The 7,320-nt window shown below is 38.5% G+C and overlaps 1 long non-coding RNA gene across 1 annotated transcript; it reads right to left on the reverse strand.

Moving 5' to 3' along the window:
• Nucleotides 1-208: 208 nt before the first annotated feature.
• Nucleotides 209-5,312, reverse strand: LOC122833137. Its single transcript, XR_006370928.1, has 3 exons — nt 4,792-5,312; nt 1,268-1,383; nt 209-1,153 (listed from the first exon to the last, which is right to left on the reverse strand). It is a non-coding gene; the product is annotated as an uncharacterized LOC122833137 (long non-coding RNA).
• Nucleotides 5,313-7,320: the final 2,008 nt, after the last annotated feature.

The raw sequence follows: 7,320 nt of genomic DNA on the forward strand, positions 1-7,320 counted from the left end.
AAAATAAGTGACTAATGTGTTGTTGGCTTTACAAAAAAAAAAAAAAGGGCAGTCATCTAAAATGGAGTAGTTAGCTTAAAATCTTTGAGTGAATCATGCAAAGATAATTGTGATGTGAAATCATTTTTAATTTTATTTGGAATAGCCAGCATTTAGACATCTCTATTAATTAAAATGCTTTGTTTAAACTTTTTCATTTTCTCTGCACCTGCTCTGTTTGTGGCTAAGCTCTCTGTTCAATGTGTATGTTCTTGGTGTACTTATAGTGCAAAAATAAAGCAGATAGTTCATGACAAACAACTGCAACAAATCAGGCAGATTGGAGCGCTTTGTGAAAACCCTCCTCTTTGTGTTTTGGAGAGTGCTGGTGAAAGTCAGCGGTTTGACCTGCATGCGCGTGGGCTCAGAACAGACAAACGCAGCCCTGCCTACAGAGCTGACAGGGGGAACAAATATGGATGCTGAAGTGGAGCTAACACTCATTTGAGCTAATTTCCAAAAAGAACCACTTTTCTCAAAGTGCCAAACTTTCCCAAGGAGAGCTGGTATTACTTGTGAAAAGGCTGCAATAAAAACTCACCTGCTGTGGCTGCAGCGATTTTACAGATGCCAGTTCATGTTGGTTGCTGCTATTGTTATACATGCTTTTGTTTTTTTGGTTCTTTTTTTTGGTCTTTTGTCAGAATCTGACAGAAAACATTGATTAACTCTGAAGGGCATGGTTTTCCTTCATTTGCTCAAGTCTAGTTTTTGTGTAAGAGTATGGGGCAATTTTTCTGTCATAATTCGAGAGCACGCATTTTCGGTTTGAAAGCAGGATTTCATGTTTTTTTTTCTTCTCAAAACATTTAATATTTGTGCTTACGTTTTCAGTTTGAAAGCAGAACTTCATGTCTTTCCTCTTGAAACTTGTCATGCTTGTACTCAAAACTACTGCTCTCTTTCAAATATTCACTGTGCTTTCTCAAGCCTTTCTCCTCACGCTCAAAACTTGTCTCTGCTCAGATCAAATCTCTGCTTGCAAACCTCTCTGCTCACTTGCAAAACATTTTCTGCTCTCTGTCGGAACAAAAAAGTACCATCACCAAGCAACCGCTCAGCCAATAGAATGAACTTGGTGCTGGGTGCGTCTGTTTCCGTCTAGTGGGTGTCCCTGAGAGAGAGGGAGAGACACAGACAGACAGATGTGAGTAAGTTGTAACACAGTTGGATCTGTGGATCCATTTTCTTTGGTTTTGGTAAATAAATTCCTGCCTAAGATTAGTACCTGTTAGCGATCAGTAGCACACTGCTGGTGACTGTTTAGTGACGTCGTTGTTTCTCCCTACATCCACTGGGCGGCGCAGGTTGCTACAATCGATAGTAGCCACACAGGCACACCTGCTAGAAGGAAACAAACGCACCCAGTAGAGCACTTTTATTCTATTGGCAGAGAGGTTGCTAGGCGACGGTGCTCTTCTGTTCAAAGCACGAGCAGGAAATGATTCGTAAGTGAGCAGAAAGGTTTGCAAGCGGAGATTTGATCCAAGCAGAAACAAGTTCTGAGCGTGAGGAGAAAGGTTTACGAAACGCACTGAATATTTTAAAGAAAGCAGAAGTTTTGAGTACAAGCATTACAAGTTTTGAGAAGAAAGACGTGAAGTATTGCTTTTAAATTGAAAATGTGTGCTCTCAAATTATGGCAGAAAAATTCCCCCATATAAGAGTCTGAAAACGATTCACCCAGGGAGGGAGATTATTTTGTATATGACCAGATTATGAGCCGTGATATGTTAGATTAAAACTGGAACAAATCAAGTGGGAGTATTTTTGCTGTTCCATTGAATATTAATTAGGCTAATTAACTGAGGTAAATTGCAATTTGGGTTGTAATTGATAGGGGGATGACATTTGAAGTTCAAACGGGACAGAAATGCAGTCACCCTTAACCATATGTTAATGGGATTTCTCAAATCTTTAGCCTCACTTTTGAGTAGATTGGATTTTACTGTCCAATTAGCTTTGACCAAACGTCATCTGAGTCAGCGATGGGAGCCCGAGAACTAGAAAGAACGAGTAGAGGACCATGTTTCCAGATAATGTGCAAGTAGAGCAAGAAGTGAACCCGACAGAAAACCTAATAAAGCATAAAAAGCAAAATACAACTGGAAGTTAAATGAGAGGGAGACTCTGCTTAAGGAGGAAAAAATAGTGGGTACAGAAAGTAGAGATGAAGGCTTTGTGCTTTCCCACCAGGGGTTAGCTTTTTGTATTGTTCCCTGATTGAAGGAAATCATACAATATGGATCTGTTGCTTTGTCAAAATATTTCTCTCTGTTCCCCAAATAACATTTTGTGGGCTGGAGGAAAGGAAGTGTATTGTTTGTTCTTTCAAGCAGCAAAGCAGTCACACTGGAATCAGAATCGTTTGATAAATAAAACACTCTCCTTCAGACAAACAGGAATGAAAATCAAAAAGGGAGTTTCTGTAGTTTTGTGAATCTTGGGAAAATAATCTGAAATGAGCATGAATGAAAGAAGCAATCATTGGTGAAATTTGAAAATGTGGAAAGTAAAGCGTAAAACCTCTTAAAAAGCCATTACAAGAGTAAGTCCTTGTTTCCAGCTGCCGATTTGTGTTGTTAATGAAATATTATTATAAACATAATGTTATGTTAGATAATATCAATAACAATAAATATTATTGTTTGGATGAAAAACAATAATATCTAAAGTCTCAGCAAGATCTAGAGAAACTCATCCATGTGTTTATCTTTAGTCACATCAATTACTGCAACACTAATTATAGAACTGCCTAAAGCTGCAGCTGATCCAGAATGCTGCTGCTGGAATTCTGACTAAAACCAGGAAGATACAGTCCCTACACTGGCTCCAGGTAGAGCAGGGCTGGGCACTGCTGGTCCCTGAGGGCCTGCAGCGTTTAGATGCGTCTCTACTTTAACACACCAGAGTCAAATAATGAGGTCATTAGCAGGACTCTGAAGAACCTGACTGCACTTGGGAGGTGATTCAGCTGTTGGATTCAGGTGTGTTGGACCAGGGAGACTCTAAGAGGTGCAGGACCTTGAGGACCAGGAGTGCCCACTCCTGATGTAGAGCATACTTTAAAATACTGTTGTTAGTTTATAAATCACTGAAGATCTGGTGTTATTGTATCAACCTTCCAGAGCTCTCGGGTCTTCTGGTTCTTGTCCGCTCTGCATCAGAACCAGGACCAAACATGGAGAAGCGGCATTAAGCTTTAACACACCACATATCTGGAACAAACTCCCAGAAAACTGCAAAACAGCCAAAACACTGAGTGCCTTTAAATCTACAATAAAAACCGACTGGATTAGAGTCATTTTTGTTCGGAGCCCTTCAGGGGACATGGAGATTTTTTTTTTTTTTTTTTTTGCATTACCTTGCAAACGTTTATGCCATATTTGACCTAAACTTTCACAACAGTGATGGTTAAATATTGAAACGCACCTGCAGAATGATAAAGAAACATGGCAGACAGTGGAGACTTTATGACTATTTCTGTTTGCTATGAGTTCAGTTCTTCAGACATAAATGCCTGCAGACGGCAGAGACAAGAGGGAACTAATCTGCCTTCTGGTCATGGGTCTTCAAAACAGTCTGGCGAAATTCAATGACCAACACTTTTAGAAAACCTTTTAGTTTGGCTGAAAAGCTCTAGCCAGAGGAAATGGCAGGTAATTTTGGTTTGTAGCTAAAGTGCACCACTTTTCCTCAACTCGGAAAAAGGCTCACAGAAAGAGGTCAACTTCATGATTTTGGCTAAAAAAAAAAATAATTTAATTAAAAGGATAAAGATAAACAAACTTGTTCTAATTAAAGCCATATTACGACCCTGTTTGGTTGTCATCACACTTTATTGAATGCCTTGTCCAGTAAGTGAATCATTACTACCAATATTTTATCACTATGAAACTAAAAAGTTTGGTTTCAAGGAGAAAAGATTTGAAGTGTTTCTCAAAGGGGGGCCGTGGTCCTGTAGGGGGTCATCAGGGAGCCCTGCAGGGGCCTCAGAAAGCAGGAGGGAAGATATGAAAAAACATTTAAAATATTGAGTCTAATGCATTTTAATTATACATTTCTGGTCATAATCTAATGTTTTTTAATCATTAACATAAAAACAGTGCCTTTGCTCTGCAAGCTAGCATAGCAAATGCAAAATGTAAAATTTTTTGACAATAAAAAGACTTAAGAAACTTTCCAGAAGCCCTGCTGTGATAGACAAGGAATGAGGCTGCATTTATGCTAAACAAAATGTAATTATTGTGTAAAAGTGAGAAAAGACATGGTAAAAGCTGATGTTATTTGATAAATTTTGTAGTGTTGTCTGTGAGTTTGGAAAGGGGGTCTCCAACCCAAAGCTAATGCTGTTTGGGGGGCAATGGAGAAGTTTGGGAACCCCTAGCTTAAGACATAAGCTAATTTTTTAACACGATTAGCCTGTTTAGCTTAGCATAGCTTAACTGTATACAATTCTATTTTTAGAGGCCGCTATGTTAACTCTAGTCAACTTAAAGTCAAAATGACTGAAAACTTAGAGAATACAAATTGTAAACAACTGTTTAATGATCCCCTTTGTTGTGATGTAGCCTTAGGCTGCTTTTTCTTATTATTATTAAACATCATAAACAGCAACCAGTCAATGAGACTAGACTTGGAAATTAGCCACTTGGCTATAATCTCACATATTTATGTACAAATGTTAATATGCTTAAAAAGTTTAAAAATTAAACTTTGACAGCAAATATATACATGTTTTCTTGTTCTTACCATGTTCTCCACTCTTTGGTTTCATCATTGTTCCCTCTTTGGAGAGCTTTAGGTAGACACTGACCACTTTCAGATGTGAAAACAGTTGCTCCAATTTGTCCTTTTTCAAAGTTGCTCAACAGGTGTCACACTGAAGAGATAATCAGTCTTAATGATTCCACCTGTCAGTGGTTATATTGTTGTGCCTGATTGGTGCTTAGAGCGACAGACTGAGATCAGAGTGGCAAAGTGAGGAGAAAGTTTTATCAATGTCCCAGATATCTAAAGCTGTTTATTTAGTGCTAAAAAGTAACAAATCTTTGTGAAACTAAACTAAAAAGGGAGAAAATGCAGTACACCACTGTACTTAAGTTGCTTTATATCAAGTCTCCAAAACAAAATTGGCTCTGATTGCTTTCAGAAACCCATCTTGTGACATTTACAATTAGCGCTCATGTCTGAGCAAATGTTCCGTCTGCCAGTCAACGCTCCTCGGAGATGACTCACAGATCCTATATAAGCACAGAGTAACTGTGTGGAATAGAGCTATTAATCTGTAGCACACTCCAGAGCAATAACAAACACACAGGAGTCACTCTGCGAGGATCCTATATCTAAAATTAGGTTTTTTGGAGATTGAAGCCAACATCTTTTGTGAGACAAAGGAGGTTAAATGAGGCAGCAAATTATGCTTGGGCCCCTGATACCATCAAACCCTCATATGTCCTTGATTATACGCAGTATAATGCTGGATTCTGAGCGTGTGAGGTGCCTCCGCAGGGCGAAATCACCCGCAGTCCTAAATTATTCATTAAATCCATGTAAAGTATTCCTAAGTGCCGGGAAAGGTGAAAGTCCTTGCCTTTTCTTTGGAAGGCTCCTGGAAGTTTTTTTATTATTTTTTTTTTTTATTTTATTTTTTTTATTAGGTTTTAACATCAAAATACAAAATGTGCAAAAATATATGAACAACATATGTAGACTTTTTTCTATAACAGAACCGAACATAAGTCGTACAGAACACATGGATAAGCCTTCCCAAATAAAATCCAGAGGAATAAGAAAAAAAAAAACAAGAAAAAACAAAAAACAAAAAGTAGATATGTTAGAAGAAGAAATAAAAGGGAAGGATTAAAAAAAAAAAAAAGGTACATCAATGGGTATTAATGACAAAATAAATAATTTGATAAATAATATGATAATGTAAATAAAAAGGTCAGGCAAAAGCAAAATTTAGTTGGGCACCATACGGGACGGCAATGTCTGAACAAAATCAAAAAACGGCTGCCAAATCTTTAAAAATTTAGTTGTGGAACCTCGTAGGGTAAATTTAATCTTATCAAGTTTACTAAAGTGTAAAGCATCTTTAATCCAGATTTCAAATGAGGGAGGTGAAGCTGATTTCCAGCACAGCAATATTCTACGCCTTGCCAACAAAGTGAGAAATGAAACCAGATCAGCCTTAAGTCTTGACAAAGAAACCGTCTCAGAAAGTACACTAAACAATGCAGTTAGGGGATCAGGCTGGATGGACATATGAGCTACTTCAGACAAGGCTGCAAAAATGTTTGTCCAATATTGCGTTAGTGATGGGCATGACCAAAACATATGGATCAGTGAGGCAGGTGTTCGATGGCAACGATCGCACTCCGGACTAACGTTTGGGTATATTTTAGAAAGCCTGGCCTTAGTCCAGTGAGTGCGATGCAGGACCTTACACTGAATTAGTCCATGTCTGGCACACAGTGACGAACCATGGACACGGTAAAGAATTCTATCCCACAAGTCATCTGGAAACAGAAAACCCAAGTCCTCTTCCCATGCCGCTTTGATTGAGAGAATTGGGGACTCACGAAAACAGCACAATCTCTCATACAAACATGAAATAGGACCCTTTTTCGGTGGGGGAGGTGACAAAAGATTATCCAAATCATTAACAGGAGGTTTAGAGGAAAGAGAAGTATTTTCCTTAACATAACTTCGGACCTGTAGGTAACGAAAAAAGTGGCTCTTCGGGAGGTCGAATTTTGCAGAAAGCTGATCGAAGGAGACGAATGTACCCTCCTCATAGAGGTCACCAAAGCTTTTGATACCATGAGAGAACCAAACGGAGAAAGCACTATCGATCATAGAGGGCCGGAATAAAGGGTTCTTGAAGATAGGAGATTGTAAAGAAAAAAAGTTTAATTTAAAATAGCGCGGAACTGAAACCAAATTTTCAGTCACCCTCACCATTTTGTTGTTCGAATTTCAGCTCCTGATAGCAATTTGGGAGCATAAACTAAAGCAGACAGAGACGATCGTATACAGGATGAGGTTTCCAAATCCAACCAAGCCGGGGCACTGTCCAAATCATTTGCCTTTAACCAATAATTAAGAATTCTAATATTGGATGCCCAATAATAAAACATAAAGTCCGGTAATGCCATTCCACCCACACTTTTTGGTCTCCTAAGATATGATTTACGAATTCTAGAGGGTTTATGATCCCAAATAAATCCAGTGATGATTTGGTCCAGTTTGCTAAAAAAAGAAACGGGGATAAAAACA

Source organism: Gambusia affinis, linkage group LG06, assembly GCF_019740435.1.
Source record: "Gambusia affinis linkage group LG06, SWU_Gaff_1.0, whole genome shotgun sequence".
NCBI lineage: Eukaryota > Metazoa > Chordata > Actinopteri > Cyprinodontiformes > Poeciliidae > Gambusia > Gambusia affinis.